Below are 13,224 nucleotides of genomic sequence, written 5' to 3'. Positions count from 1 at the left end.
AGGACAAACAGTTCAGGATGGGGCCAAATGCAGAACTGGGTGGCGAAGCAAACTGTCTACATGCAACTCCGACCAAAACACGATCTGCTTGTTGTTGTGAAAGTTCCTTACAACGACGGAAAACCTCCCAAAGGCAGGCAAAGCGCTCCATTCTTGGGTCACTCCATTCTTGGGTCACTCCCTCCCACATAAAACATCCTCGAGAAGAGTCAGTGGGAACGTCACTGCCCGGCTGGTGCGGGGTGGTGAGGACCCGCTCCCGTTTTCCCAGCACAGCACTTCCACCGAAAGTCACAGCTCTCGGAGGCTCTTCTGGATGAGCTGCTTAGTAATGAGATGTTTATAGAAGAGCTAAAATTAAAGCCTCTGAAGAACTGGACGGCATTGTTCTCCCTTACAGAGCTCTTCACCATTCTATTTTCACACCATTCCTTCCCCGGGCCCCTGGTCCCGTCCCCAAGCTGTCATTACCTTCCTCAAACCTGTTCTTACTCACTCTCAAATTAAGGCTGAGAAGTGTCGGTGAGACACCCCATCTCCCCCCGGCCGGCGGGTGCGAGGCACTGGCCTGGCAAGCAGGCAGAGCGGGCAGCCCGGCGAGCAGGCAGAGCAGGCAGCCTGGCGAGCAGCCCGGCGAGCAGGCAGAGCGGGCAGCCCAGTGAGCAGGCAGAGCAGGCAGCCCAGTGAGCAGGCAGAGCAGGCAGCCCAGAGGCGGCTGGGGACCGGACCCCTCCCGGAGCAGCACCTGGACCTGCGAGGTGCAAACTCGATGGGGTCGAGCACGCTGGCAAACCCCTGTGGGGCAAGGAGTCACGGCTGGGAAACCCCGGGAGCCCCCGTGGGCCTGCAGGGACGTGGAGCCGGGCACTCTCTCAGCACCCCAACTCCCTGTGGAAAGGTCCGCTCGGATCTCCCAACAAGGTGGAAGCCGCTCTTGCCCAAGCACGATGCTTTCAGGATGACGCTCAGCTGCCTCAACATACGCCCCAGAGTAAACAGCTGAATGGGTCAGGAAAGATCCTGGGATCTGGGACCGGTCTGGTGAAGGAGGGACCAGCTCGGCAGGACTTTCCGTTTAGCATGAAATAAATCGTCCTGGGCAGGGAGCTGGAGAGAAAGATTTACCACCATCTATGAAACAAACCGCAGATTTGGAGACTAGGCACGGTATATGCTGATATGCAGCGTCACTCCTCTGTAAAGCTTTACTGTTCCTTGAGCAGATGCCAAGAAGGGAGCTGTATTTATCTTTAGAAACATTAAGGCATAAGAGGAAGTAATTAAAAAAAAAAAAATCCGTCTGTTTCCGAAAGCTCGTCCCAGGAAAGTGCTGTTCGGGGCCCGGAGGGTTACTGGCAGGGAGACAGAGATAAGCATTTTACAGCTGCCTACCACTTGTTCACCCATAGCCATTTCTGGAAATGCTCCCTGCCAGCGCGTAACAGGAAGCCCTTCGTAAATACCTCGGGCTTGACACGACCAGCAGAGCCTCCACGCAAACACAGGGCCCCCAGCCCACCCAAACCACCACGCACGCCGTGGCTCGGTCACCACCGGCTGCTGGAGAGAGCACCCGCTCCTCCCAGCCCGCGTCCGGACCCAGAGGTCCCTTCGGAGGAGCCCTCCACGAAAACGGTCCCAAGCCACCAGAGCCCAGGAACTGCTTTAAGGTGTAAACACACTGCAAAATGAAGAGCTGCGATGTGACAGCGCCAGCCGCTTGGGGGGAGAAGGTGAGATGGGTGTCAGGGGGGTTCCTCCACACAGGGAGGGACCAGGAGTGATGCGGAGCTATGGAAGCTGCTGGGAGCAGCATCCTCCACCCAGTGCCACCAACTCAAAACGCTCCCGTGAACTTTGGCTGTTATTCTCTCTCGAGGGAGGAACTGGCTCCAAACAGCAGGTCCTCGCTGCTCCAGCTGGATGCTCCACCTGAAGCACGGAGGTGACGGCCTCACTCCCTGAGGCAGGGGAGGCGCGGGGTGACCGGACACAGACTCCCCATCCCGCTCCTGGGAACGCTGTGAGGCTCTCCCTTCATCTAACCTCGCTGAAAATAGCTTTGCCCAGCTTGTACTTTGCAGGCGCGTTAGATTTGCAACTGAACTCCCAGATCGCTACAAACCACAACTTGAAAGCGACCGTTTTAGCGAAAGTTACTGGAGAATCCAGTTTGCCAAAAAGCAAGACAAAGTCATATCCCAGCCCTGCACTTGTGCCGCAGAGGGAATCCCCCTCCAACATCAACTCTCCAACCCCAAGTGTCTGCAAACGCCTCTCTGGAAGGGCCGAGAGCAGCAGCAAAGCGTCAGACCTTACCCAGGGGCCCGCAGAGGACTCACGGTCCTCAACCAGGGGAAACGCTCCCCGACCCTGACTGCCCCACTCCGGCGCTCTCCATTCACCGTGGCCTTGCTGAGGTAGAAACAGTGGTCCCTAGTGCAAGCAAAGCACTCCACACGACGAGACCGCCCGACATAGGGCATCCTACAAATTCAGATTCACTCGTCCAAAAAAAAACAGAAAAAAAAAAAAAAAAATCATGGTTCTCAGTGTCCCACAACTGTCATCGGGCATTTGAAGATTGTCTCAAGTACCGCTTCCTCAGCGGAGCATGCTGGGAGGAGGAGGACAGCTCTGCAGAGCGGCAGACCGCAGCAGGCACACCTTGGCAGCTGGGCAGCAAGCACAGGCAGGGGCACTGCAGGCAGCTCTCATGGTGACACGCTCCCCGGACTGCGATACACCAGGAAGACTTTCATCTCCTTCATGCACTGCTGCTGCTCGCCCGGCTGGGCTGAACACGTGCTGTGCCAGGTCAAGCACGGCTCAACCGTCTGCAGTTGCGGGAAGCAGCTCTGCCCGATCTAGACCGCTGCTGGAGCAGGCTCGAGCTGTTTGCTGTACGCAGATCGAACGCTGAGCACGCCAGTGCTCCTCCAGCTTTGTGGCTGCGAGATACTGGGCACCATTGAGCAGCTGGAGGGACAACGCAGGACAGCAGGGACGGCTTCGGAAAGCCCCATTTCCTTGGCAATGAGCATGTTTGTGGGCCTCCAACAAATTCCTTGCGCTGGGTGAGCCTCACTGCTTCAGGTGCCCCCCCAGCGCTGCCTCGCTGACGTTAAAGGGGGAGAAAGGTTTCAGAGCAGCACGGAGAGGAGAGCAAGGCACGGCTGCTGGGAGTCAGTTACGGCTCCGGCCGGGGGGTACAGCGACGTGGGAGCTCTGGAAGGGAGAAATTTCTCTTCTCCAATTATTTACCACAGTAGGTATTTTCAGTGCAGAACAGCTGATATTTGGGGGATACAAATCTCATGATTTCCCCATGCCCCTGATCAAGCACTCCACGATCCACCTCAGAGCAGAGCTGCCCTCCCTGCTGCCCCTCCAGGCATGCCCAAACTGGAAGGAGAACTGCCCGGGCAGCACCCCCGCACCGGAGCTGGGGCAAAAACTACGCCCGCTCCAAGCGGCAATCACCAAGAAATCCACTAAGAAGCCTTGTTAGCGCAGCATTAAGTTTGACCCTCGCCCTTCCCCGGCGCAGAGCAGCACGAACTCCGAAAGAGGAAGCGACAGTCCGTGCCAGCATCGCCTTAATTATCTTTTTTTACCCCACTTCCTCCTCGCCCCCAGAGGCTGCGGCGCGATGCTCGGAGAAGCTGCGGTGCTCGGTGCTGAAGAGCGGGCGCAGCAGCCAGCCGAGCTCAGCGGAGCTGCAAGGCTGCCCAGCGGCACGGGATGCTGGGATGCTCCATCCATCCCCTTCCCTGCCCTCCCCGGCGCCCGCCCATCGATGCTGGAGCAGGGGCTGCGCGGGGCACGTCAGCACTCCGGCCCAGGCGCCTCGTCGTGGAAGCTGTGGCATTAAGTCGCAACGCAGGAGCAGCACGAGAGGGAAAACAGGCCATAAATGGCTGTGTTTGGCAGACTGCTGCTGTCTGGAGGTGAGGGGGCTGTGCAGCCCGGTAGATGCAGGGTTACTTATACAAAATAGGCCCAAAACACGAGTGTCTCCTTTCCAATACTAAGCGACAAAGAGATTTTTAGACTGACGTGGTGCCAGCATGCACGGCTCCTGAGCACACCGGCGTTTAAGGCCGTAACGCGAGAGGAGGCCTTGCTGTGTATAACCTAACTCAGTCCTTCCACGTTTACGGCAGCACACACGTTATAAAGCCCCGTCTCTGAAACGGTATCGGATCCCACAATTAACCAAAGGTTTTTCTGAGGAACCGACGCGGTGTTTGGATGCAGCCCAGGGCTCAGGCTGACCCCAGCCACCAGGCAGCACCGCCGGCTGCGACCACCTCCCCGGCTCAGCCAGAGAGCAGGCTCACGGCACGGGACGTACCCGTCATCAGCCCCGCAGCCCAGGCTTTCTTCCTGCAAAAAAAATAACGCCTTGCTGAGCTGGATGGGGCGGCACCGAGAGCCATGGCTGGTGCAGCACCCAGAGCGGACGCTGCTGCTCAAATCCTCCTGGGAGGAGGGGACCCAGCGCCCATCGGGAGCGACTGCGTCTGGATGCAGGGACAGAGCCAGTTTTCCCTGCCCCAATTTTAGCATCCCTTCCTCGCTCCCGCCCGGCCAGCCCGACCGCAGCCAGTGGAGCCATCCCGCTGAGCGGCACCGTGGTAATCCCCAGCCATCACACGCGGGCGCAGAGCAAACAGCGCGGCCCACGCACGGCTCCGCGGGCCCGTGGAGAGCTGCTAAAAGCGTTTTGGGGAGGAACCTGTTCTATTTTTACCTGATGCCAAATTCCAGTTACCTCCCAGGGGAGCTATTAGCCAGCTCCACCGGCACCCTGTCCCGATAATTACAGGGCCACGCCACCAACATTTACCCAAGGCCTAAAAACAGCACGTGCTGTGTCGATGGCTCCTCCTGCCCCGCCACAGCCCAGCAGCGCCGGCGGGGACCCGCCGGTCCCTCCAGAAACCCGCTCTGGCCGCGCAGACAGGACACGGTGGCTGGGCACACCCCAGCTCACAGAGCAGCCGTGGGGATATGCCGCTCCTCTGCGACCCACCGTTATTTTCGGTCTTAAGCTTTGGGACCTTACAGCCCCGCCGGCAGCGCGGGCTTTCCGAGTGCTCCAGCCCACTGTGCACAGAGGCCTGGGGGGGAATGACAGAAAGCAACATATTCACCTCAAAAACCACATGGGAGCTGTGCACATCCCAAAACGCAGCACACCAATCCCTTCCAGCCGAGCCGTGCGGGGCATGGACGGACGTGTCGACTTGCCAGGTCCTCGGCCTGGGATCACAGCTCCAGGGCATCGAAGCACATCTCCGGCAGCGCCAAACAGCAAATCTGAAGTTTTAACGAAGGAGCATCCAAGTGCTTCATCATGATTCAAAACTCAGTGTTAAACACCCCCTACTCACATGTTCGTGATGAACACTACAGCATGGACATTACAGCCTTCCCACTCATCACGAGGATCCCAGCTCGTGCATTCGGCTGAGCTCCGTTCGCTTCCCACCCTCGCTGCCGAGGTCCCTCGCACAGGGCTGCGTCCCCGGCCGTGCCCTCCCCGGCAGGAGCGAGCACAGCTCCACCGCCACCTCTGCCACGACACTGCCCCGGCCAGCTGGGCCCTGAGGATCCTGCTGCAGCTCCCCGTGCCTGCGCCAGGGCAGGCAGCACATGTTGTCGGGACACAAAAGCCACCACCGGTACAACAGTTGCCCCAGCACAGGGCTTTGGCCCCACAACATAGCCCCGGGCAGGAGAAGCACATCCTGTTCAGCTCAGCACCGGACGGCGCAGTGCCGTAATGCTCCAACTGCTGGCGGGTCCTGTCTGCGCGGGCCGCACGTGCCCCGTCACGCCCGAGGCTGGCTGCATGGCACAGGCTCCGGGAGAGGCTCCGCACCGTCACCTCCCGGTCCTCCCTCTCCCAGGACACCGGCACTGGCTTCCTGCAGGGTCGCGCTTCCAGCATCGCTCTCGGCCTGCAGAGCAAAAGCTGAAAGCAGCCTCTGAGCTTCCCAAATGGCCAGCAGGGAGGGGACAGCAACCTCCGGCGGGTGGCTGTCAAGAGAGGAGGGAGGGCACGGAGCTGCACCCTGCGCCTTGGCAAACCCACACCACCCTGGAGCCAGAACCTGACGGGCAGCGGTGCCCGAGCACCTGCGGGATGGCTCTGGCGTGAGCCCATCCACACTGCTTTAGTGCCATCCTACACCTGGAACAGCCCTCGCCTCCCAAAATCCTCCACAAATCCCCGCGTGCTGCCCGGGAACCTCGGGCACAGCACCGGCACACGCAGCCGGTGACCTGCCCCGGGGCCCCACACCTCCTCCCAGCACCACGGTGGAAATGACCACCGAAGCCAACCTGCTGCTGCAGCCACTGCTGGCGGTGCTCGGCTCACGGCATCCAGCGTCACGAGGGAACAGGGCAGCTGAGTGCTGTGGGCCAGACAAATAACGCTGCTGGGAAGCCGCTGGAAGGAAAACCCCCCTTGCAGGCAACGGGCGAGCAGGAACGGGAACATAACCAGCGAGTGCAAACAGCCCTCGCGTCGCAATGGACCCCTTTCGAGACACGCTGCAGGCAACCATCGGCGGGGCGAGGGCAGGCAGGGCAGGAGCTGCCCTGACCCCTGTCAGCGACCCCTGCCCGGCGAGGGGCAGCCTGCCATGCACGCTGCTGAGAGCAAGAGGGGACGGACAGACGCCCCTCGACATCTCGCCCGCCCGTGGCGCTGCCCACGCTGTCCCCAGCCCTCCCCGATGGAGGCTGCGAGCTCCCGCACACGAAGCCCGTGAGCGGAGGGGAGCAGCAGCTCCTCGCCTCCCCGGCCCAGCAGGCACTGCTCGCTCTCCTCGCCAAGAGCGGGAGCTTACGGGAAGCCCACAGCTGCGGAGCGGGGTTTACGGCACGGCTGGGCTTTCCCCACCGAAACACCCATCGGCACCGCACTTTCCAAAGGCAGGTTGGCTTCGCTCAGCGCCTAGTACGGTGACGAATTTTCACTGTTCTGACCTCTGACCTAAGCACAGGCTTCTCCCATTGCATTAGCTAATTCCTGACATCATTTGTATTTTGAGACCAATCTGCTTTCACTGCTTCATCCCGCTCCCTGTCGCCCTCCAGAAGCACACAGTGGCGAAGCATTGCCATGCAGATCAGACTTGCAGCACTGATCAAGACACTTCTACATCTTTCTATTGTCAAACCCAAAGGTGAGGGTTTCTGTTTGACACCGAGGACTGAGAAATGAGCCAGACTGGCCCCGTACCTATGGACCAGCAGGACTGGCCCCTTACCAGCAGCCTCTGGATTGCAGGTGTCCTTCTGCTGCGTCTCTACAGCCCATGGTCACCTCCAGGCAAGCATCACCGTCCACCAAAGCTGCTCATTACTGCCTCTTCTTCAATCAGCGCTTTTCAGTCCCTTCTCTAATCAGTTCAGAGCGTTTTTTCATTAGGTGTAACCTTTTAATCTCATTTCCAACACATTTCCCCGGGCGCAAGAGCAGAGCAGAGTGAAAAGGGACACAGAAGGCCAAGAGGAAGACCGACCAAGCTGGGAGAGAGCACGGTGTATTTGAAAGCCACTCTGACAGGAGGAGCGAGGCCGGGGAAGCCGCAGCTGACCAGGCGATGGAGAAGCGAGGCGAGGACGCGGGGCCGGCGCACCCATCGGGGCCGCTGCACCCATCGGGGCCGGTGCACCCATCAGGGCCGGTGCACCCATTGGGGCCAGGGGCCGTGCAAGGAGACGCCAGCCTGCGCCCACTCGGCTCCCCTCTCCCAGGAGGTAGCTGCCTTCAGCTGCCTGCACAGCAGCCGGGCTCGGTTACCCCTCGCAAACACAGTAAACTGCAAATCCCCCTTCTCCGTGCTCCAGGCACTGCTTCGGGATTCCCTGCTCCCGAAAGCCAGTTTGCTGGGAAACTGCAGTGACAAACACATGGAAATCCCAACTGGCAAATGGATGCAAAGGGATAGTGGGAGCAAGATACAGCGGCGGGTGCACCGCAGAGCAAAGCCAGCTTCAAGTTTCAGGACAAAACAACTGAATGGCAGCACCTCTCCCATCCTAAGGGCACACTGTCCGTCTGGCTGGGCAGTACGCTGTAAGGCTGACAAGGACAGAGGGGAAAAACCAAAACCCGCACAGACTGGACTGTTCTTCACTGGCTCACATGTGAATACCCCAAGTCCCTCCCTTTTCAAGCATGCCAGGAAAAAAAAGACTGATCTAAGCACTAGCTGAGTTTGTCTCGACCCCACAGAGATCATTTACATCCACAGAGTCTGCCAGGATCAACATCTCCCACAGCTGCAGAAGGAGCTTTTGTTCCCGGTGCCCCGCGCAGGAGGCGGCGGCAGGGAGAAACAACGGGGCTGGAGCTGCCGTCAGACCGGGGAGCGCGGCACCTTCAGAGGGAAAACCACCGTGCTGCGAGTGACAACACCCAGAACTGCCAGAATATGATATATAGAAACTAGAATCAAGGTCAGCCTCTAGAGGTGCCTCAGCCAGAGTCGGCGGTGCTGGTACTATGAAGCGACTCGCATTAAGTGCTGAAACGTGAGGAAATGTTGTTATAAATACGCTACTAACCCTGCTAGAAAGCACTGCTGTTAGCACACCGGCTGTTCTGGTACAGCGCACGGGCAAGTGCATCGACCCTACTGAACGGCTGCCGTCCACCGCACAAATGGCCATCGGAAAGCCAGAGCTCCGCGGGGTAGTCGGAAAGGCTCTTCCAGAGACCTCCGCGCCCAGTCCACCCAGCAGCTTTTCGGCTGTCCCGAAGCGATCGCACACGGCGGCCTCGCAGAGATCACTCCGTCGGCTCTCCAACTCCAGAAGGACCCGAGTGAGAAAATAACTCAGGTGCTGCAAGATGAGCTCCCAGGCAGCCATAATCCACACAAGTCAGATGCAGCCTCCCACCAGACTCCTCCACATGTGCCTGGTGGGGAGCGGCACCTTGTTTCAGGGCGAGGAGGTCCGGTGTGTGGTTAAGGCCACGGGTGCCCATGGACCGTGCAGGGCTGCGCTGGCCGAGGCTGCTGCGGGTGGGAAAGTAGGCGGCAGCGGCGGCAAACCATCCTGCCATCAGCCAGCACAGCCTCCGGCTGCAACGCGGGCAGACCAGCGGATCAGCCAGGATTGCTCGCAGGACTGGTGTCTCAAGTTACAGGACTTACAAGCAGCAAAGGCCGGGAACTCTGCAAAGCCAGTGCTCGGGCCCGGTGCTAACGGGAGGCTGGGATGCGACAGACACCCGCCTGCCGTGCTGACGAGGGAGGGGAAGCGCCATCCCCTGGCATCCGCTGCAGGAGGTGCAACTCGCCTGCCACCAGCCAGCCCAGAGGAGAGCAACCGAGGACTGCGGTCTTCCCTAAACTGGAATTTGTTTGATTGATCCGGTTCTTCCCCCGTCCCCTCAGCCTGGTAATGATGATCATGCTCCATTCCTCCCCATCCTTCCCTCCGCTTCCCATGCCAAGAACTGCACCAGCTGGGAAACACCGGGATGCTGTGCAAGCTGACCATCACCAGAGAGGCACGACGAAAGCGGACACGACTCTTACTGTCCGCGGGGGAGGAAAGCTACGGAATCACTAGGAGCTGCGCCGAAGCAGCAACACGGCCCCCTGCTTCACAGCTCCTCTTCTCAATCTCCAAACCAGACTCTCTGTGCGATGTAAACCCCTCCCGAGAGGCCTCGTGCTGGGGCAGGGTGCAAGGCGCAGAACAGCAGCTCACCAACAAGGGCAGGAAAGCAGGCGGCAGCTCGGCAGCTTGCCCGAGGTGCCCGGGCAGTCAGCCTTATCTCCGGGCTTCCAGCTCTGCCTGCAGGCAGAAGGAGCACCTCCGTGGAGGAGCACCCGCCTCGGGGGGCTGAAGCACCCAGAGGCCGCCCAGAGCCGGCCGGGCAGCGGGAAGGAGGGAGCCGGGGCAGAGCGGAGGGTTAAAGAGAAGCGAAGCAGCGTGGTTCCTGCAGGAACCTCTCAGTATGAGCCAGGCAGCCCAGCCCCAAGGAGGAAGGGGATGATGCTAAGGAGAACTGAAAACACCATCAATTACAGACTGCTCTAGGATGGAGAACTAACATTCCCCCGCCGGCCTTCAGCTTCTGCATCGACAGTTCCTCAGTGAACCGGGCACGCTTTCTGAAGCAGGGAGAGCCCTCCCAGGGCAGCGGCTCCCGTCCCACAGAGCGACGGGCCGCCCCTGCCCCCAGAGCTGGCCGAGCCAGGCTGACTTTGCGGCCTGGGCGCAGTGCCTCTCCGGGAGAGGAGCCCTGCTCTCGTCCAGGGTCAGGATGGCTGTTCCCATCCACCCCACAGACACCCCGCCGTGCAGGGACAGGACGCAGCAGCGAGAGGCACACACCCTGAGCGGTGGTCTCGGGTCTCTGCCCCTTGCAGCTCGGGGGCAGCAGGCAGCTCGCCACCTTTAATCTCTTTGTAATTAGCAGACAAGCAGGGAGACGGTCACTGCAGCGAGCGGATCCGAGCACCGCGCTGTGCCAGCCAGCGCTGAGCCCCGCGAGGGAGATTACCGGGATTAACGTGTCCCCGGCAGCTTCGGCTACCGGCCACCTACGGACACCACCAACATGCAGGTGGGGCTCATCCTGGGTCCTCCCAAACCCACCCGGTGTTACACAAACCACCTCATCCTCCGCACACAAGAGATTACCTAGAAAGCCTGTAAGAGGCAGGGGTGCCTCCCGAGGTCACCGGCGCTGAGCGGGAAGGACAGCGGCACCACACCAAGTGCCTCCCACGGGCGCCTTTCCCCGAAGCTGGTCCCAGCCCGATCCCGCTGCCAGGTCAGAGCCGCCAATGCCCCTCGGCTCCGGCTGTGCCAGAAGCAGGGACCAGCATTTCTGGGCCGGCTCCTTGAGATCAGCAGCGCATGCAGCTCTTCTCAGCTTTATCCCAGGCGCAGGCCGGCAATCCTGCGGATGCTGACTGCTCTCTGCTTGGGGAAATCAAAAGGCATGCCCCATGCTCGACCGGCATGCTGGATCCCAGTAACCCCAGCAGGAACAGCCTCCTCCCTTCGTAGACTCCAGACTAGCAGAATGACTGACTTCAGCCCCAAGGGAGAAGCTTCTAGGCAACCTGAGGCACATCCATCGCCTCTGTCAGTGCGGGAGATGCACTGTTTGACAGGTAAAGCAAGGAAACGCTGTTCAATCTAATTCTTACAAGCAGGAAGCAAAATTCTCCTCCTCCACCCAAAGTCAACGGACCCGAGGCACGGGGCAGGCAGGGGAGCCCGTCATTCATTCCCGGTCCGGCTGCCTGTCTCTGCCCACACCTGCAGAACTGGGTGCCTCCCTAAAAGCAGATCCTGGAGACCAGAGGACAAGGCTAGAAGAGTTTCCACGTGGCTTGAGGAGCTCCCCCATCTCCACGAGCCTAAAATTCCCCATCTCCTCAAAGAATTCAAATCAAATCGTAAGATAATTCAGAATGGATTTTGAGGGCAAGGGAAGACAGGAAAGCCTAACAGGAGTAAGAAAGGTCTTAACGGATGAAGACCTGCCCGCTGAGTGGCTGAAATCACAACTGGAAGTTTGGAGGAACGACCACGAAGCCAACACCTCGTCAAGAGAGGGGAGAGCGAAGCTGCTCAGTGCGAAGGCGGCTCTAGCAGATGCTCGGGGACGATGCCGGGCTCTACAGACCAGTCTCAGCTGCCCTCGGGGTGAGGGCATCTCCTGGGTCTTGCACTGAACCGCAGTGCTGAGTCCAGGAGGAAAGCTGGGCTTCCTCCCAAGAAATCCCCGCGGCCAGCTCAGCATCGAGAGCTCCTGCCACGCAGCCCTGCACCCAGGCGCGACGGCGGGCAGGGCTGGTGTCTGACCCGGTCGTACCTCTGCGACAGCATGAGCCGACGGCCCGTACCGCGCTGCCAGACACACAATCCCGAAGCTCAGGGAACAGCAGTAACGTCGCTTTTTCATTTCTTGAGGCAGGAGGACCTGGCCCAGCCTCAGCACAGTGCGTGAGGATGGGCACGAACCCCTGGACTCCAAGCCAAGGGCTGCATTTTCTACCTATGACGGAGCTTAACCCTGAAGAACAGGGAAATAAAACACTGCTCCGGGCGGTGACAGTTCTGGCAGAGGTGAGCTCCCCATCCTGTAACGAGCAGAGGAGAAATTCAGCCGAAGCAGCACTTCCCTAAGATGCCTGCCCTACAGTCTGCTCTCCACAGCCACAAAGGTGGAGTTTCCAGCCCTGCGAGAACTGCTCAGACTCAAACAGCAGTCGTCCATCTTTGCTGCCGTTTTGCCAGAAAAATTAAGCGAGAAACTGTTACACAGCCAGGAGACTGAACATCTCCAAGATCCAACTCATCGCTATCCCTGTCCTCTTTCCCACAGCATCCCACGGTGCACAGCAATGCCTGCGGTGAGCAGGGGCTGCTCCCCAGACCGTGCACGCGTGCGCTACAATGGATGGAAGTCGGCAGTGTGCTTCATCCAGTCCTAACTGAACTCTCTTTGGTCCTTCAGCTGAGACTAAGCCACGGCGTGCCTGGCAACCCATTTCTTAACGATAAAAAAGTAGGGCTAATGCCAGCATTGGAAAGTCTTGAAGACTCTCAGGGTGCCCTCAGCACCCGAAGACGCCGGGACCACGCAGGCCAGGCAAGACCTCGGTCCCTGCGTGCAGATCTCCCACCTCATTCAAGGCCACCGACCTCCCTCGCAGCTCCAGGACTTGTCACCTCTGTCGCTCTGCTCCCGTGCATCCCTCTGGGCTTTCCCACGTCCCAAGTTTTTCATCCATTTCCCTTCGCTAAGCCCGTTTCACCCCTCAAGACAAAGATTTCCACGAGGGTAACTAAATGCAGAACAAAGCAAGTAAGATCTTCTGAACTCCCCTTTCACCCAAGCTTCATAAAGCACTGTGACCACTCGAGGACACGGGGTTGCTAACCTGTCTCCAGCAGCATCAGGCACGTTATCAGCTGTAGGTTACGGACTTTTTGTCCTGTTTGTAAAGGGCTATCTAGGTTCTAGTCTACCCAAATTGAAATTACTTTTAAAAAGGAAAAAAGTCATCACAGCCTCTTAACTCAACAGTGCAATGCCTAAGTTCACAGAAATAGTTAATCCTAAATTTTAACGTTAAGGCAGGTTTGCCATTAATTTACGTGCAAGCCCGAACTGCTTGGCAGCGTCCCTCCTACACGCGCTGTAACGCCGGTTATCCGAGC

General features: G+C 59.2%; 1 protein-coding gene across 5 annotated transcripts in view; it reads right to left on the bottom strand.

Moving 5' to 3' along the window:
* SBF1 (SET binding factor 1) overlaps window positions 1-13,224 on the bottom strand; it is a 90,574-nt gene that overhangs the window by 49,674 nt on the left and 27,676 nt on the right. The window lies entirely within an intron of this gene.

The sequence above is a fragment of the Nipponia nippon genome, unplaced genomic scaffold (genome assembly GCF_047370975.1).
Source record: "Nipponia nippon isolate SJK-2023a ecotype South Korea unplaced genomic scaffold, ASM4737097v1 scaffold_3, whole genome shotgun sequence".
In the NCBI taxonomy this organism is placed as follows: domain Eukaryota; kingdom Metazoa; phylum Chordata; class Aves; order Pelecaniformes; family Threskiornithidae; genus Nipponia; species Nipponia nippon.
Note: the sequence above shows the minus strand (reverse complement) of the source record. Positions and strands in the feature narration are given on the sequence as shown.